Source organism: Callithrix jacchus, chromosome 13, assembly GCF_049354715.1.
Source record: "Callithrix jacchus isolate 240 chromosome 13, calJac240_pri, whole genome shotgun sequence".
Lineage (NCBI taxonomy): Eukaryota > Metazoa > Chordata > Mammalia > Primates > Cebidae > Callithrix > Callithrix jacchus.
The window spans coordinates 15,004,474-15,031,721 of NC_133514.1; the positions used below are offsets into that span (position 1 = coordinate 15,004,474).

Here is a 27,248-nt window from a genome sequence, read left to right on the forward strand (position 1 = left end):
TGTTTGAGCTTAATGGATTTAAATAATATCTTATTTACCAATTTACCATTGAATCATTGGTTTTGTCATAAAAGCTTCCAAGAGTTTCTGTGTCTGTCTTATTGGCTTCAGTCTTAATTTTACAGCCATTGCTATGAGGTTCTTAATCCGTGATAATTGATGTTTCCACTCTTAAATATCCAAAAATGTAAGGTGTAAATTGATTTGTCTGTTCTGACTAGAGCCTAAGAGAGGATTTGGCACAAAAGATACCAAACAAACGGTTTAAATTGACCAAGGAAGAGAACTGTCCGCAATCTGCATTTCTCACCGTATTTACCATTCAGCACATTTAGGAAGAGTAAAGAAGGGATGGGGAGAATTTTCCACCTGCTTCGCACTGATGAAGGTGTTTAAAAGACAAAAATGCGCAGATAAACAGGTCTCACACTTTCGCCTCAGAGATCCTTGTAAGAATTAAATGAGGGGCTGTGCAAAGTGGCTCACATTTGTAATCCCAGCACTTTGGGAGGCCAAGGCAGGCAGATCACTCAAGCCCAGGAGTTGGAGATCAGCCTCAGCTACATGGCGAGACCCCGTCTCTACAAAAAACAGAAATAATAGAGACTAGCCTGGCCAACATGGTGAAATCATGTCTCCACTAAAAATACAAAAATCAGATGGGCTTGGAAGCAGGGGCCTGTAATCCCAGCTACTTGGGAGGCTGAGGCAGGAGAATCACTTGAACCCGAGAGATGGAGGTTGCAGTGAGCCAAGATCACGCCATTGCACCCCAGCCTGGGCAACAAGAGCAAAACTCCATCTCAAAAAAATAAAAGAAATTAGCTGGCCGTGGTGGCGAGCACCTGTGGTCTCAGCTACTGGGGGCAGAGGAAGGTTGAGGGCTGAAACAGATCAGTTGAGCCTGGGAGGTTGAGGCTGCAATAAGCCAAGACCGTGCCACTGCACTCCAGCCTGGGTGACAGAATGAGACCCTGTCGGGGGGGAAGGGGGGAGGAAACAGATAAACTATGTTTTTTATAATCTCTAGAAAAACATTCAATGAAAATTTCCATAAAATCATGAATCTAATATTTGAGCCTTTTCTCAGGCATGACTTTTCAACCTTAAATGCATGTCAAACATGAGAAAGCAGCGTAAAGTTGCTTGTTCCACAATCACAGCCCGTTCCCAAACCTCCGCTTTCCCATACTTCTCTCCCAGCACCAGGAAAAGAGCCAGATGCAGTACCTGAATGAGACAGTGGTTTAGTGAAATGGTAACATCCTGGGCATTCTGCATGATCCCATGAGTGGGAAGAATGCATTTTAACCAGGTGCTGTACCAGAGTCTGACCCCTGTCTCCTCCACAGCTTCAACTCCCCTCCCTGGACACCTACTCTGTCCCCATGCTCAGAGGGTGCAGGCACACAATGTCAGAGCAAACTTCTCACTGCCCCTGAAAGCAATGTGCCCTCCCTAATCTGCCTTGCCCTAAGCCGTACTTTTTCCCTCCCTCCAAAACGACTGAAATGTTGCCTCATCTATAAAGTTGTCCCCATCCTGCCCCCACAGCCTGAGCACTCCTTCCTGTGTTCGGCTCTACTGTAACACCATCCCATTGTGCTGTAGTGACTTGCCCATTTCTTCCATCAGGCCATGTCTCCTAGAAGCAAAGAGCCTCCTCTTCTTCCAGCCACCAGCACACTGCCTGGTCTCTGGCAGGTGCTCTTAACATTTGGTGCATAAATAAGTGCTATCATTGCTATGATGAGGACCAAACGTTCTTCTTGCTCATCACCATAGAGGTAAGTTTCAATGTCAAAAAAATCCCTGACTCAGGCCTTTCCTTTAGGACTATCACTTTTTTGAGATGGAGTCTCACTCTGTCGCCCAGGCTGGAGTGCAATCGCCGCCTCCCAGGTTCAAGTGATTCTCTTGCCTCAGCCCCGGAGTAGCTGGGATTACAGGAACACACCACCATGCCCAGCCAATTTTTGTATTTTTAGTAGAGACAGGGTTTCACCATGTTGGCCAGGCTGGTCTCAAACTCCTGACCTCAGGTGATCCGCCCACCTCAGCCTCCCAAAGTGCTGGGATTACAGGCATGAGCCATTGTACCCAGCCAGGAATATCACTCTTCCGGGCTTTCCTTCTTGGCAGCCAGCTCCTCTTCTCCAAGCCCCTGAAACTACAGGAGGACCTAATGTTATTAGTAACAGCTTATTATTCTCTGAGGGACTCCCTGTATTTCAAGCTCTGCCTCCTCTAACAAAACTGCTGTGTACCACCAAGTCTGGTAGAACACAAGGAGAGGGCCCTCGATCCTCAAGTGAACCTCAGAGTCATATCAGGTATTGAGAAATGCTGAGTGTATGATAAAATTATATTGTTTGCTAAGAAGAATGATAGCAAGGAAAACCTGGCCGGCCCCCACCCAAGTGGAAAACTGCTTGGGGCATTCTAAAGTGGCAAGACAGTTGATGTGTATCACACACCGGTGAAAACAATTCTGTAAACTCGGGATATGTGACCCTGCCCCCGTGGCTCCCTCGTGGAAAATACTTTTTAGTGTGTCTGTGATCAGTGGTAAGCAGGCACCAGCTGCCTACCTAGTTTATCTTGGGTCTATGAGAAAACACAGAACACCTCTTAATAAGAATCACCTGTTCAGAAAAAAAATAAATGCGTGGGTCAGCTTCTGCTCAAGGCCCTCAGCCCAGAAGGCTGATGGCCCTCTGATAGTCCCACTTTGCTGTTCTATCTGGGTGTCTGCTTCTCAATGCCTTCAGCGCCACCAGGGTGAGGGTCTCTATAGCAGAGCCGGTCTCGGTACAAGGAGTCTCTAGTAATTTTTTCTCAATTTCTGAAACTGTCCTTTTCTCCATTCTCCCATTATTCTTTGTACATGCTGTGTGACCCCATTCATTTCAGTAAACCACCTACACAATACAATCCTCACTCATACCATAACTGAGTGTGATTTTCCTTCCATTCAAGGTTTGAGCTCACAGGGAAGAAAAACTGTTTCAAAAGTCTTACTCATTCCTGACCAGGAGTGGTGGCTCACGCCTGTAATCCCAGCATTTGGGGGGCTGAGGTGGGTGGATCACCTGAAGTCAGTAGTTCAAGACCATCCTGGCTAACATGGCAAAACACCATCTCTACTAAAAATGCAAAACTTAGCTGGGCATTGTAAGGGATGCCTGTAATCCCAGCTACTCTGGAGGCCGAAGCTGGAGAATAACTTGAAGCCGGGAAGGAGAGATTACAGTGAGCTGAGATTATACCACTGCACTCTAGCCTAGGCAAAGGAGCCAGACTCCTCAAAAAAAGTCTTACTAATTTCTTCACCTTACAGAGGGCCTGACAAGGCTGGGGGCTCCGGTAGGACTGAATGCAGCAGGGAGGGAGATATGAGTGGAGGCACCCAGCCAGCCCTTTTCACATGTTTGAATCATCCAAGCTACAGGGAAGTGGGGCTGGGGAGATGCAGATGTCCCTCCAGTGCCCCGGGTGGCTGTCCTGCTCCCAGTTCCTCAGCATCTGCCCGTACGTGTTGCCTCCCCGCTAGCCCACCACTGCTCTTGGTTTCATGTTCCCCTTTGGGGAGCTGGGGTAGCCATTTCTGCTTCTGTGGTGCCCTGGGTTTCTGCATTAGTGCAATGTTTAGAATTTTACAGAATAGGGGAACTCCAAAGCAGAAACTGCTGACAGAACAGAGTCCAGAGGTGGTAAAGAAAATCCCCAATGCCCACAGTGCTGCAGTTGGATGCCAAAGGCTGTGGCCTCCAATGCGTCCTACAGAGAAGGTTGAAATTAATGCAGCAGTAAAGAGAAGGTAGTGGAATCCTTCTTTGCCAAAAACAAAGGGCATTGACTAGGACGCTTGAGCTGGAAGTGATGCCTTCTTCACTGCAGATGGAATCAGGTAGTGACGATCATTTTCTTTGTGTGTATGGCCCTGAAGGGGCAGAGACTGCAGATCAGAACCTGCCCCACTGCCTTCCCCTGCAGCTGCATCATTTCAGCAGGGGTGACCAGGTGGTGACACATGAGGGTCAGCAGTGACTGGCTCTCTGAAACAGATGCTGCTTTGCCTAGAACTGGACAGACTGCAGGCCAGCATTGGGGCTCTGTGAGGGTCCTGAGGACAGATTCTCCCTCCAGGAAGATGAGAGGCTCATCTGTCCAAATCCTGCTGTACATGAGGGCACAGAGGAAGCGTGCACTTCACATAATCTAGTCGACTCTGGTTTTCTCCTCCTATCCGCAGTTAGCGCACACACCTCCTAAAGAACTCCTGCCATGCCAGCTATGCACCTCATCCTCTGGGTGACTACAGATTTTTCCTGGGGTCTTTCTGTCCCTGATGGGGACAAAAGGCACCTTGCTCAGTCATCGTGCCTCAGGCCCGCCCTCTGGTGGTGAATGAGGAGTGTGCGTGTGGTCACCTGCCTGCTGGTCTCCGGGCCATATCAGGGCCTTGGAGATCACTTGTTCCAGTTGGAGTGCCCAAGCGCTCTGCTCCATCAGAATCACCTGGGTCCCCAGCTCAGACATCCTGAACAGAATATCCAGAGGTAAGGTCCAGGAAGGTTTTTAAACTAGTTTACCTCTGGACACTCAGTGACAGATCCAGTCCACTCCACCCTCTATTTATAGAAGGAAGAAAACATGGACTAGGAGGAAGGGCTCACTGCCTACCCAGTGCAGGCTCCACTCACCACAGGGCACTACTGGCCGGCTCTTTATCCAGGGGGAACATTATGGAAGAGCGGTAAATATTATCACTAACCTTCCACTTGGCTGCCTTCTGGAAATAGCACAATCTTCTGAAATATTGTTATGTTGTCAGTAGAGAGGAAATTAACATTTATACAGCACCTACCATGCTCTAGGCATGGCACTGAGTGCTTTAAATACATCTGCTTTAATCTTCTCAAAACAAATCCTACCGGGTCAATCTTCAGATCCTCATTTTATATACACTAGGCAAGAAAAGCACAAAGAAACCTCTTGTTCCAGGCCCAGATTCTAAGTTGGGTCTGTGTGACCCCAAAGCCCAAGGGGCTAGTTTTTTGTTCGTTTTTTTGTTTTTCTGAGACTGAGTATCACTCTGTTGCCCGGGCTGGCCTACAATGACGTGATATCAGCTCACTGCAATGTCTGCCTCCCAGGTTCAAGTGATTCTCATGCCTCAGCCTCCCGTGTAACTGGGACTACAGGCATGCACCACCATGCCTGGCTACATCTTGCTATGTTGCCCAAGCTGATCTGAAACTCTTGGGCTCAAGCAGTGGGATTACAGTTGTGAGCCCCCATGCCTAACCTTCATACTAGGTTTTTAAAAGACCAGATGGTGGCCAGGCACAGTGGCTCATACCCGTAATCCCAGCGCTTTGGGAGGCCAAGGCAGGTGGATCACCTGAGGTCTGGAGTTCTAGACCAGCCTGGACAACATGGAGAAACTCCATCTCTACTAAAAATACAAAATTAGTAGGGCATGTTATGCATGTCTGTAATCCCAGCTACCCAGGAGGCTGAGGCAGGAGAATCACTTGAACCCAGGAGGTAGAGGTTGTGGTGAGCAGAGATCGTGCCATTACACCCCAGGCTGGACAACAAGAGCAAAACTCCACCTCAAAAAAACAAAAAGCCAGATGGTGCGGATTCACCTCACTGGATATGTTCTCATGGCCTAGGTTCTAATGATCCATGGCAGAGCGTGCAGATTGCTTTTCTGCTGGGATCTGCCATTGGGAAGCATCAAGCCTCACATTCATGAAGCTTAGCTGTGCCTGCAGGTCCAATCGTGATAAACGCATCCGGGTTCCCCTTTTCAATCCTGCACTTCAGGCTTGTGCTCACCACACCCAGAAAATACTGCAGATCCCCCTCAACTGGGCCCTCCTTGATTCAGAATCTGTGTCGATTCTGAAAACGGCCAAGCGAGGGGTAACTATGAACTCTGAAAGTATAAATAACATTTCAGGAGTCCTCATCTACTTAAAAGAATCCGCCATGATCAATATACTGAAAATTGCTCACTTGTCTAAAAACACACCATAGCTCTTGGCCATTTGTCCATTTAGGTTCCCTTGAGGCCGCTTTGGGGCAATTTATTAGCTTAGTCTGTGAATGCTTGAAAATCGTCTGGATATTGTAAAGATTTAACTAAATTCTGACCTTTCCCGTAAATAAATTAGTCCTCTTTCTGTCTTCCTTACTCCCCCACCCTGTTGGTTTTCAAGGAGTGAGAATTGATTACTGACCTTGTGTGCCATCCCTCAGGCTATAGAAAGAGAGGTCGCCTGTAATCCCAGCACTTTGGGAGGCCGAGGCGGGTGGATCACGAGGTCAAGAGATCGAGACCATCCTGGTCAACATGGTGAAACCCCATCTCTACTAAAAATACAAAAAATTAGCTGGGCACGGTGGCGCGTGCCTGTAATCCCAGCTACTCGGGAGGCTAAGGCAGGAGAATTGCCTGAACCCAGGAGGCGGAGGTTGCGGTGAACTGAGATCGCGCCATTGCACTCCAGCCTGGGTAACAAAAGCGAAACTCCATCTCAAAAAAAAAAAAAGAGAGAGGTCACAGGTGAATGGCACGTGATGCTTTACCAGCTCCAGACAAACTGTGCCCCTCTACCTAGGCTTGGGCTGGGGTTCTCAGCCCCCACACTGTCATCAACCCAAAGACTGCTCTTCCTCTAGCTTCTGGGCACATCCACTGTCTCGAGGATTCAGATAGGACTCTTCCTATCTGCCTATCAAGCAGATAAGGAAATCATTGAAAGAATAAATGGCCAAATGCAGTTGTGCTGTGAGCAACCATCAATCTCAGTGTTTAACTCCTTTGGGCACTGCAGCCAAGCCAGGGGAGGAATGAGTGCCTGCACATGGTCCTCAGGGCTCAGGAGTTCCCTCTGTTTCTTCAGAGAATTAGCAATGGAGCTAGGAGAGTAAAAAGACCACTTTAAAGGGATGGAGCACTGATTGAAGAAAATAACACTGGAACCTAGAGAGACTAAGTGGGAAGTGATGCCCTTCATCTCCCCGCTCTCCGTCTGGGGCCACTGCCCCACTGAGGGCACCATTTTCGCATTCCCTGAGTATGCTGAGCTGTTTGCGGCTCCACACCTGTGCTTACATGCCTGGCTCTCCCAGCAAGCCCAGGCCCTCCTGGACTGCTGGCACCATCACTTCTCTGTGCAGCTATTCCTAAGCCCCCGGTCAAGCTGGCCACTCCTTGTCTTATGCCCCCACTGGGCTCTGTACAGACTCTTGGCAGAGTGCCAAAACAGTCCCCTCTACTATTTCCTTATACAATGTCTACTTCTCTTAGACAATAGCATCTTGAAGAACAGAGACTATATTTTCTCTCTCTTCAGCACCCACCATAAGGCCCTGCATGTAATAGGCAAACAAATTCTGAAAGGATGGATGGATGAATGGACAGCAGATGGGTGGGGTGGATGGCTGAATGGAAAGGTAGGTGGGTGGGCAGGGAGAGGGATGGATGGATGGATGTGTGGATGGGCAGATGTATGCATGTATGTTCATATGGATGGATGGATGAGAGGATGGGTGGATGAGTGGGTGAGTGGGTGGGTAGGTGGATAGATTAGTGGGTGGTGGATGGATAGATGGATGAAGGCTGGATGGATGCTTGGGTAGATGGACAGACAGATGATGCATGGATGGATGGATGGATGGGCACATGACATATGTATGTATGTTTGTATGTATGAATGGATAGATAGGTAGATGGATGGGTGGATGGATGTGTGACTGGACAAATGGATGGATGGATGGATGAGTAGGTAGGTGGACAGATGGATAAGTGGGTGGATGAACAGATAGATGATGGATGGATACTTGGGTACATGGATAGACAGATGTGGGTAGATGGATGGACGGATGGATGGGTGGGTGAGCGGGTGCACAATGGATAAATACATTGCACAAATGTCCTTATTATAAAATTCAGTCACACTGGAACTTAAGTCTAACAATCTTCCGAAGCACAAAATTTACAACCAGGTCCTGTCTTAGGCCTCATCCACTTAGTTGAAGTTTCTAGGAGGACTGTGGGTAGCTTCTTTTTTGTTCTCTTTCTTCTCATAATCTACTCCTTTCCATCCTGTCAAGCCTGCGAGGTTTGCCTTGAGGCCACGCTCAGTGTCCTTACCTGCCCTTCAGACCTATGAGCCCCTCTTTGTCAACCACACTCTGTTCAGTTTGTGATCAAGTCCAAAGGGGACATGTGTGTCACAGGCCCTATAGTCCAAGAGTTAGTGTTAGGTAGTTTTTCTTTGAGAAAAGATTCAGCATTTCACAGTAAACAACCAGATAACTCCCTCAAGTTTCCAATCCCCTCCTTTCTCCTGCCCCTTTGGGGAGGAGGATTCTGTGATTTTGTGTCTGAGCCCAGGCCCCTTCCAAGTGTCATCGACCAGAGTCTGCTCATCGACTGGATCCTCCTCTAAGATCTGTCTGATTTCCCCGTACTCCATCTGTCCACCCTGCAAGATCATTTCCAGACCATCACCCTCTCATCAGCTTACAGAAGCCCTGCCCTTCTGTGTACTATCATCTCTGTCTCCAGGATACTTCTGCACATTTATTGAGGACATAAGCAGCTGGATCTTTTCATGTCTATCAGGCACTGTGATGTGGCAGAGGCCACTAGCTCTTCATGAAATCCATGTTCTCCTCTTCTTCCAGGACACACAACTGGACTACATTTCCCACCCTCCTTGGCAGTGAGATGCGACAGAGTTCTAGCCAATGCAATGCGTCTCTTCAAGACCTGGAACATAGACAACTCCCTCTTCCTCTCCAAGCTCTTTCTCCAAGCTGACAGGACGACGGTTCCCAGATAACCGTGGGAGGCATGTGTTGAAGATGTTAGAACCACCAGCAGCTTGACTGTTCAGTGAATTGCATGGAGCAGGGACCCTGCACGCTTCTCTGCCCGCTCATCAGAAACGCTCACCTTGAACTATTATGTGATGCACAAATAACTCCTTTTGTGCTTGAGTCATTATACATAGTGGGGTCTATCGTAGCAGCAGTATTCTTTGTACCATAACTCCTAACATAATCCTGTTTGAATTTAAAATTTGCAATACACACACACACACACACACACACACACACACACACACCCTCAGTTTCTTCACTTTCCTGACCCCTGTGACCTGGGTCTGCCCTTATCTTTAGCCATTCACTCCCAGGGCTATCTGAACCCTCATCCCCTCACCACAGAATCAAGATGCGATGAGTCCCTCTCTTCATTCACAGCTGGGCCCCTCTAGTCCATTGCCCGGACCACTGTCACCACTCTCACCAGCAGCGTCCTTCCACTGCTCTTGCCCTGCAGCCTCCTGATCCTGGTGTGGCCCTAAAATTCACTATTCCTTCACCACTTCCGTGGGAGCAGCTACAGAACACTCAGACTGCATCAAAGATTGGGACAAGAAGAAGTCATTATATTGAAAAGACCTGCCCTCATACATTTATTACAGCACAAGTCACAATTGTAAAGATATGGAACCAACCCAAGAGCCCACTGACCAATGAGTGGATAAAGAAAATGGGCTGCGTATACACCATGGAATACTACTCAGTCATAAAACAGAATGATAAAGAATGATATGATATATGATATCTTCCACAGTAACTTGGATGGAGCTGAAAGCCATTGTTCTAAGTGAATAATTATTACTCCAAGTGAATTCTAAGATTACTCTAAGTGATTATTCTATCATTATTCTAAGTGAATGCCACACAAGCGTGGAAAACCAGATACTATATGTTTTCACTTAGAAGTGGGAGCTAACACAAAGGCATACAGAGTGATATAATGAACTTTAGAGACTCAGAAGAGAAAGGGTGGGAAGGGGGCTGGGTGTACCTAAAACTACACATTAGGTACAATGTACACTCCTTCGGTGACAGGCGCACTAAAATCTCAGACTTCACCATTATACCATTCATCTATGTAACAAAAAACCACGTGTACCCCAAAAGCTATTGATTTTTTTTTTAATTCTTTTAAAAAGAGACTGGGATATCACCCCAGAAGAGCCTCACCCCCGAAGACTTCCCACTGGTCCTTGACCTGGCTACCCTCTCACACCTCTCAGCAGCCGTCACCACCTCCGCCATGCATCCTGTGTCATCCTCAATCCTGTTTTCATGAACTCAATCTGGCTGGAGAGCCCAGTGCTGAATGAGGAATCACAAATGGAATGACGATTCGTACGAGAGTATCATGCACACCCCTCTTTTCTCCTTCCCTAGGTCTCTTAGGAAGAGGTCAGCCTGTTCAAGGATTATTCCCAAATCCATGCTGTTTCCTGCCCCACCCCGCTCCCAGATCTCAAAGTCTTCCTCTCCAAGACTCAGTCTTTGAGCTTGGAAACCTGCCTTGTGATACCTGGCGGATCCTACACGGTTAAGCTTCAGGAATGCAGCTCCTGATCTCCACTTCCTCAACTTCAACTCCCATTTGCTTTTCCGCCCACTCCAATTGGCCTCTTCCCGGACTCCATTAGAAGAGCTTGGGCAAACAGCTTGCAAACTGGTAAGCTAATTAACACTTAGTTATCTTTACTTAACTGAGCTCATTGTGATACTTAGCATTATCGCCTCTACCTTTTTTCTTCCAAATCCCCCTCCCTTGCTTCTGTGATGCTTTTTTTTTTCTAGCTCTCTTCATGCTTTTATAACTCTTTTTTTTTTTTCTTTTTTTTTTAGACGGAGTTTCGCTGTTGTTACCCAGACTGGAGTGCAATGGCACGATCTCGGCTCACTGCAACCTCCGCCTTCTGGGTTCAAGCAATTCTTCTGCCTCAGCCTCCAGAATATCTGGGATTACAGGCACACACCCCATGCCCAGCTAATTTTTTGTATTTTTAGTAGAGATGGGGTTTCACCATGTTGACCAGGATGGTCTCAATCTCTGGACCTCGTGATCCACCCACCTCGGCCTCCCAACATGCTTTTATAACTCTTATTTCTAACTGTTCATTGTGAGTCTCTCTTACCCAGTCTTAAGCAATGATCCCTGAGGTTGTCTCCTAAGCCTTTTTCTCTGCCATGGTTTCAACAACTACCCAAATGTTTCTCATTTCCAAAGCTTTATTCCTTCATTCATTCATTCAGCAGGGTAGCATTAAGTGCCTTCTAAGTGCCAAGGGATATGATAGTGAAAAAAACTTACCACACCTTTGCCTTCATGGAAGTTACCTTCAACAAGGGATAGCCATTGAATTAATGGGTAAAGAAACAAATACACAAGATAACTTCAGATTGTGGTCAGTGTTATCAGGGAAATAAGCAGAGGATAGAGAGGTGGAAAGGCACTTTAGACAGGGTGGTCTAGGAAGGTCTTTTTGGGGAGCTGACACTTAGATGGGGACTTGGTCTCAAGAGCAAAAATCAGACTTTGCCTCTGGAGAGAAAATTCTGGACTTAGCCTCAGGCAGCAAATTTCTTTACTTCGTCTCTGGAGGAAGTAGCAGAACATGGTGTCTGGGAGCTGAGTTCAGGATTTCATGTCTGGAAAAAGATATTGGGGCTTCAATTTAATTTTTGCAGCAAAGTTTCTGATTCGACATGTTAATTAAAAGGGCAGACTTAGTCTTTGGACTAAGATAACAAGGAGGCAGCCATCTGGGAGAAGAGAGTTTATGTAAGAGAAAACAAAACCATGAATTAGGTGGAGGGTTTTGGGAACAGAAAGAAGTCTAGTGTGACTGGAGAACTGTGAGCAAGAGAGAGTGACAGACAAGAGCCCTTTAAAAACTGTGCCACAAATTCTTTGACATCCCCCTGATGAGAGGTGGGGTCTACATGCCCTCGCTTTGAATTTTGGTGGGCTTCTGGTTGCTTTGACTGGTAGAGTATGACAGAAGAGATGCTATGTGCTTCCCAAGGACAGGTCACAGAAGGCATGTTTTGAGCTCAGACACAGGTGAGAGAAATCCAGATACCCTAAGGTCACCATGCTGTCCAGAAGCTCGAGCCATGGAGAGACCAACGTAGGAATTCCAGCAGAGTGCACCCCCAGCCCAGCCTTCCTGCCATGGTGCCAAGGTGACAGATGTACAAGTGAGAAAGACTCTTGAGGACTCCACCCCAGGTGTTCAAGTCACCCAAAGCCATTCGGGTTTTCCCAGATAAGGCCCTAGATATCATGAAGCAGAGACCACAGACCCCCGCTCTACTGTGTTCAAACTCCTGATCCACAAGAGCGTAGGGTTGGGGACGGCTGCATTAAATGGATCCATGAGCACAGGTTGTTGGTCTTTGTCACTACATTTTGGGGCTATGTGTTTCACAGAGACTTCTGCTTTGTACAACTGAAGCTAAAGCAGCAGGCAGGGACCACATCTACAGGACTATGGGCCATGGAAACATGCAGATTTTATTCTATGTTTAAAACGAAGCCATTTAAGCATTCTAATCAGGAACAACAAAATCTGACTCATGATTTCAGCTGTAGTGTGGTGGTGCGAGGGTCATAGAGAGGCAACCAGTGAGAAGGTGAGAATGGATTGTGGCTAAGACTAGGATAGGGGTATTTGAGATAAAGGAACAGATGTGTCATTTATGTGGAAGGCAATAATAACAGTTATCACTTTTGCAGTAATTACTGTGCCAGGCACTGTTCTCAGTGCTTTTCAAGTGTTAACTCTGGTTCAGCCTCATCATACATTTAATCCTCACAACAATCCTGTGAAGTAGAGTGGAAACAAGGTTGAGATTAAGGGACTTTCCCCAGGGACCCAAAACTCGCATGTGGCAGAGCCAGGAATCAAGCTCTGCAGTGTGACCACTGTGTGTCCTTCCTCTTATCCACTCTACTGTCTGCTGCCAATAAAAGTCACCAGTAGGCCGGGCACGGTGGCTCACACCTATAATCCCAGCACTTTGGGAGGATGAGGAGGGCAGATCATGAGGTCAAGAGATCAAGACCATCCTGGTGAAACTCTGTCCCTATTAAAAATAGAAAAATTAGCTGGGTGTGGTGGCGGGTGCCTGTAGTCCCAGCTACTCGGGAGGCTGCGGCAGGAGAATCACTTGAACCCGGGAGGCAGAGGTTGTAGTGAGCCAAGATCACACCACTGCATTCAGAGCAAGACTTCATCTCAAAAAAAGAAAGAAAGAAGAAAGAAAGAAAAGTCACCAATAGATTGGATGTGGAATAAGTGGGAGAAAACTATGAAGTGTGAACTCTCTAGATTTGGGGATTGAATCAAGGTGAATGGTGGTATATAAATGAAAACTATAATGTCAAGTGTGAACTCTAGATGTGGAAATGGAATCCAGTTGAATGGTGGTATATCAACACAGTGGTCCCCAACCCCTGGGCTGCAGACCAGTACCTGTCCATGGCCTGTCAGGAACTAGGTCTCACAGCTAGTGAGCCAGCATTACCACCTAAGCTCCACCTCCTGCCAGATCAGCTGGGCATCAGATTCTCATAGGAGCTCGAACCCTATTGTGAACTGTGCCTGGGGGAGGGATCTAGGTTCTGTGCTCTTTTCGAGAATCTAACGAATGCCCTGGTGACCTGAGGTGGGACAGTTTCATCCTAAAAACCATCCCCCAGTCCTTCTATCCATGGAAGAATTATCTTCTATGAAACCAGTACCTGGGGCCAAAAAGGTTGGGAACTGCTGTATTAAATGGATGTAAGAAAGACTAAATGAAGAGTGGGGTGAAATGGGGGTATAGGATTATGGGGGAGCTGATCAGGGTGAAGTGGGGTTTGGGATTAAGGGGGAGCTGATCAGGGTGAAGTGGGGGTATAGGATTACGGGGGAGCTGATCAGGATTTCCACTTGATTGGGGGAATGGTTTCCATTGAGGCAATGGTAATTTGAGATGCCTTTAAGACATCCCAGTGGAAATAATAAGCCACTGAAGTGAGAAGATGGGGCTTAAGATGTAAATTTAGAAACATCCACTCACGAACGGTAATTAAGTCAAAGAATTCTATGATACCAGCTGAGGAGGAGGTAATGGAGACAAGAAGCCAGTCCTGATACCTCTGATTCAACTGGAGAAAGAGTGGTCTGCAAAGAAGACTCACGATGAGTGGCCAAAGAGAGGGAGGTACTGGACACCAAGATTGGAGAGTATTTCAAGAAAGGTGAGGTTGGCTAAGGCTGCAGAGAGGCAACTGGAAATAATCACTCCCACATTCCATGGGCTCAACTCAGAAATCCCCAATGACCAACTCCAGCAGGGTCTCGAATTTCTCATTCCCACCCACGCTCATTTCCTTCAAAGCTACTGAGGGCAGGCAGAGGGTGAGATAATGAACGTGACAGCAACAATGTAGTGTAAAGTACCATTAATAACTGTGGACAGCTGCTCTCTTACGACTTCCCTTCCTCTAGCTCAATTCAAATTCTTCTTTAGACCTGAAGTCCTGACAAATATTCATCATAAAATTAATAATGTTTCTTTCCCTTCTGGTTGGAAAATGAAAGGGATCAGCACATTGTAACTGCTGGTGATTATACTTACGTAGATGATACTAATGTCTGCATGTACCTTTACTAAAAGGATATAATTAAACCTATCGCAGAGATAGAGCATGTTAATGATTGGAAATTCCCAGTAGGAAATTTCCCTCTGCCCAAAAATGATGGCTGCTTACTGTTTTAATGTTTCTGTCAAAGCATAGATGAACCTGGTTCAAATGAGATACTGGGTATCACCAAGACCCGTTATTTCTGCTTGGGAAAGAGGAAGCCCTCAAATCCTCCCCCTAGAAGTACTCATGGGGCGCAGCCCACAGAGCCTGGCTGTGAGGTACGAGCTGTGGACAAACTCATTCATGTCTGCCTTTACCATCAAGTCAACAGAGGTCCAGAACTGCTCAGAGCTGCAGATAGGTGCATCTCACCAGCAGAGGGCTGCAACCATTGTGAATAACAGCTAAATGTTATCTTAAATAGAGAATAAAGCGAAAATAAATCCTTTGATGGGGCTCTGTCTAAAAGTATCCTAAGGCTTGTCTTACTCCTCATCTGTAAATCCATGACAGGCTTGACCTGGAGAATGGAAATAGACCCTGTTTTGTGAAAGTTCTAAAACACACAGCCCCCACCGCCCAGGTTCAGGCAGAATGAGCTACCAAGGCTGTCGGGCATGGTAGCGTCTGCTCCTGATTAATGATTACATCCTGTCTTTTGCTGAACCAAATCTGCTCAGCATATCTACATTATTTCTTTGAACAGATTATCTCCCATGGACTAGCCATGGCAAAGCTGGGACGTGAGGCCAAGGAAAGTGGAGGAAGGACTTTTTTTTTTTCTTTATTGCATTTTAGGTTTTGGGGTACGTGTGCAGAACATGCAAGACGGTTGCATAGGTACCCACATGGCAGTGTGTTTTGCTGCCTTCCTCCCCTTCACCCACATTTGGCATTTCTCCCCAGGCTATCCCTCCCCAGCTCCCCCCCTCCGCTGGCCCTCCCCTTTTCCCCCCAATAGACCTTAGTGTTTAGTACTCCCCTCCCTGTGTCCATGTGTTCTCATTTTTCATCACCCGCCTATGAGTGAGAATATGCAGTATTTCATTTTCTGTTCTTGTGTCAGTTTGCTGAGAATGATGTTCTCCAGATCCATCCATGTCCCTACAAATGACACGAACTCATCATTTTTGATTGCTGCATAATATTCCATGGTGTATATATGCCACATTTTCCCAGTCCAGTCTATCACCGATGGGCATTTGGGTTGGTTCCAGGTCTTTGCTATTGTAAACAGTGCTGCAATGAACATTTGTATGCATGTGTCCTTATAGAAGAACGATTTATAGTCCTTTGGATATATACCCAGTAATGGGATTGATGGGTCAAATGGAATTTCTATTTCTAAGGCCTTGAGGAATCGCCACACTGTCTTCCACAATGGTTTAACTAATTTACACTCCCACCAACAGTGTAAAAATGTTCCTATTTCTCCACATCCTCTCCAGCATCTGTTGTCTCCAGATTTTTTAATGATCGCCATTCTAACTGGCGTGAGATGGTATCTCAATGTGGTTTAGATTTGCATCTCTCTAATGACCAGTGATGATGAGCATTTTTTCATATGTTTGTTGGCCTCATGTATGTCTTCTTTTGTGAAGTGTCTGTTCATATCCTTTGCCCATTTTTGAATGGGCTTGTTTGTTTTTTTCCTGTAAATCTATTTGAGTTCTTTGTAAATTCTGGATATGAGCCCTTTGTCAGATGGGTAAACTGCAAAAACTTTTTCCCATTCTGTTGGTTGCCAATTCACTCTAGTGACTGTTTCTTTTGCCATGCAGAAGCTGTGGAGTTGGATTAGGTCCCATTTGTCTATTTTGGCTTTTGTTGCCAATGCTTTGGTGTTTTGGTCATGAAGTCCTTGCCTACTCCTATGTCCTGAATGGTTTTGCCTAGATTTTCTTCTAGGGTTTTTATGGTGCCAGGTCTTATGTTTAAGTCTTTAATCCATCTGGAGTTAATTTTAGTATAAGGTGTCAGGAAGGGGTCCAGTTTCTGCTTTCTGCACATAGCTAGCCAGTTTTCTCAACACCATTTATTAAACAGGGAATCCTTTCCCCATTGCTTGTTTTTGTCAAGTTTATCAAAGATTGTATGGTTGTAGATATGTTGTGTTGCCTCCGATGCCTCTGTTCTGTTCCATTGGTCTATATCTCTGCTTTGGTACCAGTACCATGCTGTTTTGATTACTGTACCTTGTAGTATGGTTTGAAATCCGGTAGTGTGATGCCCCCCGCTGTGTTCTTTTTGCTTAGAATTGACTTGGCTATATGGGCTCTCTTTTGGTTCCATATGAAGTTCATGGTGGTTTTTCCCAGTTCTGTGAAGAAAGTCAGTGGTAGCTTGATGGGGATAGCATTGATTCAGTAAATTACTTTGGGCAGTATAGCCATTTTCACAATATTGATTATTCCTAACCATGAACATGGAATGTTTCTCCATCTGTTTGGGTCCTCTCTTATTTCGTTGAGCAGTGGTTTGTAGTTTTCCTTGAAGAGGTCCCTTGCGTTCCTTGTGAGTTGTATTCCAAGGTATTTTATTCTTTTTATAGTAATTGTGAATGGCAGCTCGTTCTTGATTTGGCTCTAAGTCTGTTATTAGTGTATAGGAATGCTTGTGATTTTTGCGCATTGATTTTATATCCTGAGACTTTGCTGAAGTTGCTTATCAGTTTCAGGAGTTTTTGGGCTGAGGCGATGGGGTCTTCTAGGTATACTATCATGTCGTCTGCAAATGGTGACAATTTGGCTTCCACCTTTCCTATTTGAATACCCTTTATTTCTTTTTCTTGCCTGATTGCTCTGGCTAGAACTTCCAGTACTATATTGAATAGGAGTGGTGAGAGAGGGCATCCTTGTCTAGTGCCGGATTTCAAAGGGAATGCTTCCAGTTTTTGCCCATTCGGTATGATATTGGCTGTTGGTTTGTCGTGAATTGCTTTTATTATTTTGAGATACATTCCATCGATACCGAGTTTATTGAGGGTTTTTAGCATAAAGGGCTGTTGAATTTTGTCGAATGCCTTCTCTGCATCAATTGAGATAATCATGTGGTTTTTGTTTTTGGTTCTGTTTATGTGGTGAATTATGTTTATAGACTTGCGTATGTTGAACCAGCCTTGCATCCCCAGGATGAATCCTGCTTGATCATGGTGGATAAGTTTTTTGATGTGCTGTTGCAATCGGCTTGCCAGTATTTTATTGAAGATTTTTGTGTCTATGTTCATCATGGATATTGGCCTGAAGTTTTCTTTTCTTGTTGAGTCTCTGCTGGGTTTTGGTAACAGGATGATGTTGGTCTCGTAAAATGATTTGGGAAGGATTCCCTCTTTTTGGATTATTTGGAATAGTTTCAGAAGGAATGGTACCAGCTCCTCTTTGTGTGTCTGGTAGAATTCGGCTATGAACCCATCTGGACCTGAGCTTTTTTTGTGTGGTAGGCTCTTAATTGCTGCCTCGACTTCAGACCTTGTTATTGGTCTATTCATAGTTTCAGCTTCCTCCTGGTTTAGGCTTGGGAGGACACAAGTGTCCAGGAATTTATCCATTTCTTCCAGGTTTACTAGTTTATGTGCATAGTTGTTTGTAATATTCTCTGATGATGGTTTGAATTTCTGTGGAATCTGTGGTGATTTCCCCTTTATCGTTTTTTATTGCATCTATTTGGTTGTTCTCTCTTTTCTTTTTTATCAGTCTGGCTAGTGGTCTATTTTGTTGCTCTTTAAAAAAAACCAGCTCTTGGATTTATTGATTTTTTGAAGGGTTTTTCGTGTCTCTATCTCCTTCAGTTCAGCTCTAATCTTAGTTATTTCTTGTCTTCTGCTAGGTTTTGAGGTTTTTTTATCTTGCTCCTCTAGCTCTTTCAATTTTGACGATAGGGTGTCAAATTTGGATCTTTCCATTCTCCTCATATGGGCACTTATTGCTATATATTTTCCTCTAGAGACTGCTTTAAATGGGTCCCAGAGACTCTGGTATGTTGTGTCGTCATTCTCATTGGTTTTGAAGAACTTCTTTATTTCTGCCTTCATTTCATCGTTTATCCAGTCAACATTCAAGAGCCAGTTGTTCAGTTTCCATGAAGCTGTGCGGTTCTGGGTTAGTTTCTGAATTCTGAGTTCTAACTTGATTGCACTATGGTCTGAGAGACTGTTTGTTTTGATTTCAGTTGTTTTGCATTTGCTGAGGAGTGCTTTACTTCCAATTATGTGGTTAATTTTAGAGTAGGTGTGATGTGGTGCTGAGAAGAATGTATATTCTGTGGATTTGGGGTGGAGAGTTCTGTAAATTTCTATCAGGTTTGCTTGTTCCAGGTCTGAGTTCAAGTCCTGGATATCCTTGCTAATTTTCTGTCTGGTTGATCTGTCTAATATTGACAGTGGAGTGTTAAAGTTTCCCATTATTATTGTGTGGGAGTCTAAGTCTCTTTGTAGATCATTAAGAACTTGCCTTATGTATCTCGGTGCTCCTGTGTTGGGTCCATATATATTTAGGATCGTTAGCTCTTCTTGTTGTATTGATCCTTTTACCATTTTTTACCATTATGTAATAACCTTCTTTATCTCTTTTGATCTTTGTTGCTTTAAAGTCTATTTATCAGAGATGAGAATTGCAACTACTGCTTTTTTTTTTTTTTTTCCTCTCCATTTGCTTGGTAAATCTTCCTCCATCCCTTTATTTTGAGCCTTTGTGTATCCTTGCATGTGAGATGGGTTTCCTGGATAAAGCACACTGATGGGTTTTAGTTTTTTATCCAATTTGCCAGTCTGTGTCTTTTGATTGGTGCATTTAGCCCATTTACATTTAGGGTTAATATTGTTATGTGTGAATTTGATACTGCCATTTTGATGCTAGCTGGCTGTTTTGCCCATTAGTTGATGTAGATTCTTCATTTTTTTGATGCTCTTTAGCATTTAGTGTGTTTTTGGAATGGCTGGTACTGGTTGTTCCTTTCTATGTGTAGTGCCTCTTTCAGGAGCTCTTGTAAAGCAGGCCTGGTGGTGACAAAATCTCTGAGTACTTGCTTGTTTGCAAAGGATTTTATTTTTCCTTCACTTATGAAGCTCTGTTTGGCTGGATATGAAATTCTAGGTTGAAAGTTCTTTTGTTTAAGGATGTTGAATATTGGCCCCCACTCTCTTCTGGCTTGTAGGGTTTCTGCTGAGAGATCTGCTGTGAGTCTGATGGGCTTCCCTTTGTGGGTGACCCGACCTTTCTCTCTGGCTGCCCTTAGTATTTTCTCCTTCATTTCAACTCTGGTGAATCTGATGATTATGTACCTTGGGGTTGCTCTTCTTGCGGAATATCTTTGTGGTGTTCTCTGTATTTCCTGGATTTGAGTGTTGGCCTGCCTTGCTAGGTTGGGGAAATTTTCCTGGATAATATCCTGAAGAGTATTTTCCAGCTTGGATTCATTCTCTTCGTCACATTCTGGTACACCTATCAAATGTAGGTTAGGTCTCTTCACATAGTCCCACATTTCTTGGAGACTTTGTTCATTCCTTTTTGCGCTTTTTTTCTCTAATCTTGGTTTCTCGTTTTATTTCATTGAGTCATCTTTGACTTCTGATATTCTTTCTTCTGCTTGGTCAATTTGGCTGTTGAAACTTGTGCATGTTTCGTGAAGTTCTCATGTTGTGTTTTTCAGCTCCTTCAATTCATTCATATTCCTCTCTAAGTTATCCATTCTTGTTATTATTTCCTCTCATCTTTTTTCAAATCTTTTTTCAAGGTTCTTAGTTTCTTTGCATTGATTTAGAACATGTTCTTTTAGCTCACAGAAGTTTCTCATTACCCACCTTCTGAAGTCTAATTCCATCATTTTGTAACAGTCATTCTCCGTCCAGCTTTGTTCCCTTGCTGGTGAGGAGTTTTGGTCCTTTGTAGGAGGCGAGGTGTTCTGGTTTCGGGTGTTTTCCTCCTTTTTGCACTGGTTTCTTCCCATCTTTGTGGATTTATCCACCTGTCGTCTGAATAGTTGCTGACTTTTCGATTGGGTCTCTGAGTGGACGCCCAGATTGTTGATGATGAAGTATTTCTGTTACTTGCTTTTCCTTCTGCCAGTCTAGCCCCTCCGCTGTATGACTGCTGAGGTCCACTCCAGGCCCTGCTTGTCTGGGGTACACCTGTAGCAGCTGCAGAACAGTGAGGGATGCTACCAGTTTCTTCTTCTGCTATCTTTGTCCCAGACTGATGCCCGCCAAATGTCAGTCTGATCAGTCCTTTTTGTGATGACTTTTTGGATATACAGAGGTCAGGGAGACAGTCTGTACTTTATAGGAGTTCAAGTGCTGAGCTGTGAGCTCCGTTGTTCATTCAGGGCTGTTAGGCAGGTATGTTTAAGTCTGCTGCAGCAGAACTCATAAAATCCCTTTTTTTCCTCAGATGCTCTGTCTTGGGGGGTTCGGGCTTTCTTTATGAGTGTCTGTTGCACTGTCCTGCCCAGCTAGGAGGCAGTCTAGTCACTATTTGCCTGCCGAGGCTCCACCCTGCTGGCGTGGGGTCCGCCCTGTTGCTGCGGGCTCTACCCTGCTGCCGCGGTCTCTGCCCTGCTGCCACAGGCTCCAACCTGCAGCAGTCTCTCTGTTATGGCGGGTTGCCTCAGCAACCACAGGCTGCGTCAGCAATGGGAGTGTACCTCAGTAGGGGCGGATTGCCTCAGTAATGGCGGACGCCTCTCCCCCACTGAGCTGCACCGTCCTGGGTTCAGCTGTACCCGCAGTGAAACTCTCCACCCAGAGTGTTTCGAATCGCTGTTTTGTTTGTCCCTGTGGGGGTGAAACCCACCGAGCCTGCTCCCCTGGCTCCCTGCCTCAGGGCGCCCTTGTTTTTTTTTTTGTTTTTTTTTTTAAGTTGAATGGTTGACTCTCTCCCAGGTATTTCAGTCGGCTGCTGTTAGGGCACCGGGATCTGTGTGATTTCCCGTGCAGGGACCCACTGCGCTGGCTCAAACACCGCTTCCCAGGAATCTCCTGGTCTGGCTCACTGTCCAAGTCCCATTTAATCAGATGGATATGCTATTCTGCCCTCCCAAGTCTCAGAGTGCCGGTTTAACAGGGCACCCAGACCTGCGCGTTTTGTGCAGCATGTTGCGGAGTGCCACTGTGCTGCGGCACCGGCTGAAGCGGCCGCACCAGCCAAAACTGCTGCACTGGCATCCCGTGTCTCTTCTACACCTGGGAATTTCCCCGTTCTGTGGGCAACAAAGATCCATCTGGATATGCGGCTTTGACTCACCCTCTGCACGTTCACTGAGAGCTGCAGTCCTGGGTTGTTCTTACTGCGCCATCTTGAATCTCATCTCAAGGAAGGACTTTTGTGCAATGTTTAAGCTCAGCACGACGAGACAGGGACTTGGTCTCCAGGCATGGTTGGTGTGTTTAGGTATGAGTAGTGGGATTACTGAGACATCACGGAAGGCTGCAATCCTAGGCAGCTCCTTCCTACAACCCTGACTTCCTGTTGAAACTTGCTGAAATTAATATAAGCCAGAGTATACAAGGTCTCAGGTGGGTAGAGGGAAGCTTGAGAAGTGTCATATCGAAGCAAGAAACCATCAAGGAAAAGATCAATAGAGCTGATGACACAGAAAATGTCAATGTTTTAATATACATAAAATTTTAAAGTAGATAATAAACTAAAAAACAAATGAGTTAAAAAAACTGAGTTAATCTCCTTAACTCTTTATGAATCATACAAATGAACATTCCAAATTATTTAAAGAACTAAGAAAAGCACATGAACCAGCCACTCATAAAAGAAGAAATTAAATGCTTAATAAATATAAGAAAATATGCTTAACCTTAGTAAAGGACAATTTTTAAAAATTGAGATCTTGTATTTTAGATGTAAAATAGATGGAGCCTGAAAATACTGTACTAAGTATTAACCAAAGTGTGAAGCAATGGGCTCTCTCATTTCTTTCACAAGAATGTAAATTGGTACGAAGGAAATATGATTTAAAATTTTCATGTACATAAACCTTGATACAGAGGCCTATTTTCTATAAATTTACTGTAAGAAAATAATGGGGGAAATATTCACATTTATGAATGTTCTTCATAACACTACTAGAAATCGTTTTAAAAATAGTACAAACAAGGAGATTAAATTCATGGTATGTCCAACCACATAACTATTACTTTTTTAAATGTATGCAACATATTATTAAATACAAAGAGTGAAATACAACAGAGTTTATACATTAGGATCCCATCTGTTTAAATTAATAGACTTTATTTTTTAGAGCACTTTTAGGTTCACAGAATAAAAGCAGAAAGTAACAAGATTCCCATAATCCCTTTCTCCCCCACGACAAGGCAGACACTGTTTTGCCTATTATTAATATATTAACATCTTGCATTCGTGTGATTCATATATTACAAGTGATGAGCCAATGTAGTTACATTATGATTCACTGAAGTCCACAGTTTACATTAGGGTTCTTTCTTGGGTGTTTGTATATTGTGGTTTTAAAAGGGTAATAAGATGTATCCACCACCACAGTATCATGTAGAAGAGTTTCACTGTCCTAAAAATCCCCTGTGCTCTACCTATTATTGCTCCCTTCCACGCACCCCTTCCCCAAGCCCATGGCAAACACTGATCTTTTTATTGACTCCACAGTTTTGCCTTTGCCAGAATGTCATAGAATTGGAATCACGGTATGTATCCTTTTCAGATTGGCTTCTTTCACTTAGCAATAAGCACTTAAATTTCCTTCATTTTTTTGCTTTTTGTGTTTTTTTTTTTTTTTCATGGCTTGATAGCTCATTTCTTTTTATCACTGACTAATATTCCATTGTCTGAATGTACCACGGGTTGCTTATCCATTCACCCACTCAAAGACATCTTGGTAGATTTCTAGTTCTTGCACTCATGAATAAAACTGCTATAAACATTTCCATGCAGACTTTTTGTTAGACATAAGTTTTCATCTCCTTTGGATAAATACCAAGGAGCACGAATGCAGGATCATATGGTAAGATACTACTTAGTTTTGTAATATACTCCCAAACTATCTTCCAAAGCAGCTGTACCGTTTTTGCATCCTCACCAGCAATGAATGCGATTTCCTTTTGCTCCACATCCTCACCAGCATTTGATGTTAGGAAGTGGAGCAACAAGAACTCTCATTCATTGCTGGTGAGGATGTGGTGAGGTGCCACTACACATGAAAATCCAGGATGGATTTCGGCCATTCTAACAGGTGTGCAGGGGTAGCCCATTGATGTCGGGTTTGTTTGTTTTGACAGTCTCACTTTGTCACCCAGGCTGGAGTGCAGTGGTGTGATCTTGGCTTACTGCAACCTCCACTTCCCAGGTTCAAATGATTCTTATGCCTCAGCCTCTTGAGTAGCTGGTATTACAGGCATACACCACAATGTCTGGCTAATTTTTTTTTGTATTTTTGGTAGAGATGGGGTTTTGTCATGTTGGCCAGGCTGTTCTCAAACTCCTGGCCTCAGATGATCCACCTATCTCCCCTCCCAAAGTTCTGGGATTAAAGGTGTAAGCCACCACACCATTCTCATCATTTTAATTTGCAATTCCGTGATGACATATGATGTAGAGCACCTTTTCATATGCTTGCTTACTTCTTTGGTGAGGTGTCCCTTAAGGTCTTTGGCCCACTCTTTAATTGGGTTGTTTTCTTATTGTTGGGTTTTAAGAGTTCTTTGTATATGTTGGATAACAGTTCTTTACCGTGTGTGTCTTTTGCAATTATTTTCTCCCAGTCTCTGGCTTATCGTCATTTTTTGACTGTTTCCTTCCTTCCTTTTTTGAAGTTTCGCTCTTGTTGCCCAGGCTAGAGTGGCTTATCTTCATATTTTTAACTGTGTTTTCCTTCCTTCCTTCCTTTTTTTTCAAGATTCACTCTTGTTGCCCAGACTGGAGTGCAGTGGCACCATCTCAGCTCACTGCAACATCCCCCTCCTGGGTTCAAGTGATTCTCCTGCCTCAGCCTCCCGAGTAACTGAGATTACAGATGCCAGCTACCACACCAGGCTAATTTTTGTATATTTAGTTCACCATATTGACCAGGCTGGTCTTGAATTCCTGACCTCAAGTGATCCACCCGCCTCAGCCTCCCAACGTGCTAGGATTATAGGCATGAGCCACCGCACTGGCCTTGACTGTGTCTTTCACAGAGCAGAATTATTTTGCTTTTCATGAAGTCCAGCTTATCTATTATTTCTTTCATGGACCATGCTTTTGGTGTGTTATCTAAAAAATCATCTTCTAAATTATATCCTAGGACTTTTATAGTTTTCCATTTTCCATTTAGGTCTATGATGTACCCTGAGTTAACTTTTCTGAAAGATGTGAGGTCTGTGTCTAGATTTATGTTTTTGCATGTGGTCGGCCAGTTGTTCCAGCACCATTGTTGAAAAGGCTGTACTTTCAACATTGAATTGTCCTTGCTCCTTTATCAAAGATATGTCAACTGTATCTGTGTGGGTACCTTTCTGGGCTCTCCACTCTCTTCCCTTCATCTGTTTGTCTACCACACCGTCTTGAAGACTGTAGCTTTACAGTAAGTTTTGAAGTCAGATGGTATCTAATTTGTTTTTCTCCTTCAATTTTGTGTTGCCTATTCTAAATCTCCTTTGCCTCTCCATAAAAACTTTGGATATAGTTTGTTGATGTCCATTACCAACTTGCTGGCATTTTGATTGCATCTAATGTATACGTCAAACCGGGAAGATCTTGACAATGATGAATCTATCCATGAACATGGAAAATCTTTTCATACATATACACATATTCTGTTAGATTTATACCTACGTATTTTTTGGTATACAATAGTATGTTTTTAATATAAATTCTAATTGTTCATTTCTGGTATATAGGAAAGCAACTGGCTTTTGTATAATAACCTCATATCCTACTATTTTGATATAATCATTTAATAGTTCCAGGATTTTTTTTGAGATGGAGTTTCACTCTGGGATTTTGCTGGAATTACAGGCATAAGCCACCACACATGGCCAGATTATTATTATTATTATTATTAGGAGTTATTATTTTTAGGAGTTTAGGAGCAGAGGTTTAATAGGCAAAAGAAAGAGAAAGGAAAACAGCTCTCTCTCCAGTGAAAGAGAAGGGACTTATGAGATGCAAAGGCCTTGATCGTTATCTTTTAATCATTATCTTTTAATCCACACAAAGTATAAGTCATTTATTTCCATTCTAGCCCTGGGCTCAGCACATAGATGGCTTCTCTTCACCCTTTGGGTTGACAGTTTTCTCCAGGTTGCTTAAATTATGACAAAGCAGAGCACAGAAAGCCCGCAGGTCAAGCACAGTGTCCCTGCTCTCCCCATAGGCTGCCTCATCTTGCCAGTGCACCAAGACCTGTGTAATCCATTGCATGAGTGTCCTTGGAGGCCTTGGCCACAGCCTCTCCATGTTCTGAGAAGTAGTTGGACATGGTTGTCTAGAAGGCTTCCACTTTGGTCTCGACTGCATTCACCCTCTCTAGTACCTTCTCCTGGAGTGATGCCCCAAAATAATTTCCATCATCAATCTTGGGGATCAGATGCTGGATCCAGATGATCACCAGAATGCGTTTCTCTTTGAGAGTCCAGATTTCTGGCTTAACCAGGGAAACGGAAACAGGACCTTCGCATCCCAGGGAGAAGTCCAAACTTAGAGACTTCTTTCTTCTCCTGCTTCTCTGTTTCCAACTCATCATCCTTGGATAGAGGGTCTGGGATGGGGATTTCAGTGGGCGCTTAGAGGGAGCTCAGATCAGCCACATCGAAGGGGCCCTCTTGCAAGAGCAGATTCAAATACATGATTTTCTGTGGTAAGAATCTGTAGAGGAATTCCTCAGCCTCCTGGAACATATTTTCCCTGATGACCCCACCTGCTTGCAGACCTCCCCACTCAGGTGCACCCTGCAGGGTTTGGCCATGCTGCTCCAGTTGCTAGATCTCTGGTCTCCTGGCTAGTCCTGATTCTTACTAAAGTTCCCACCTCTCTGGTTATATTACGCATCTGTTCTCACATGTTTTTCACTTTTTCCATCAGAGGCCTTAACACATTAACCATAGTTATTTAATATCTAGGTCTGGTTATGATGCATGTTCTGTCTCCTCAAATTGTTTTCTGTCTTTCAATATGCCCTGTAATTTTTTGAAGGGCAGACACAATGTACTGAGTAAAAGGAATCTGGGTCTTGCTGCTGCAGCGGACTTCTGCTCTAGTAAGCAATTTTTTTTTTCCAGTCAGGGTCTGTCTCTGTCACCCAAGCTGGAGTGCAGTGACATAGTCTTGGCTCACTGAAACCTCCATCTCCTGGATTCAAGCAATTCTCCTGCCTCAGCCTCCTGAGTAGCTGTGATTACAGGTGCACGCCACCATGCCTGGCTAATTTTTGTATTTTTAATAGAGATGGGGTTCGCCATATTGGCCAGGATGGTCTTGAACTCCTGACCATGTTAGCCAGGCTAGTCTGGAGCTCCTGACCTCAAGTGATCTGCGCATCTCCACTTCCCAAAGTGCTGAGAATACAGGCGTGAGCCACCGAGCCCAGATAAGACGCTTTTAAAACTCCCTTTTGATATCTTGAGCCAATGGTTGTTCTAAAGTGTGTTTTGTTTCCACGTTTATGAATTTTCCTGTTTTCTTGCTGTTATAGATTATTAGCTACATTTCATTATGGTTAAAAAAGTACTTGTAATTATTTTGAGCTTCTTAAATGT

General features: G+C 44.4%; 1 protein-coding gene, 1 long non-coding RNA gene and 1 pseudogene across 2 annotated transcripts in view; 1 reads left to right on the plus strand and 2 right to left on the minus strand.

Annotated features, from left to right (window-relative positions):
- The window catches only part of DPYSL2 (dihydropyrimidinase like 2), a 143,168-nt gene that overhangs the window by 85,271 nt on the left and 30,649 nt on the right, over positions 1 to 27,248 (minus strand). The window lies entirely within an intron of this gene.
- On the plus strand, positions 1,636 to 12,288 carry LOC144578928 (uncharacterized). Its single transcript, XR_013525495.1, has 3 exons — positions 1,636 to 1,787; positions 10,291 to 10,573; positions 10,747 to 12,288. It is a non-coding gene; the product is annotated as an uncharacterized LOC144578928 (long non-coding RNA).
- On the minus strand, positions 25,671 to 26,585 carry LOC144578927 (proteasome activator complex subunit 2 pseudogene; annotated as a pseudogene).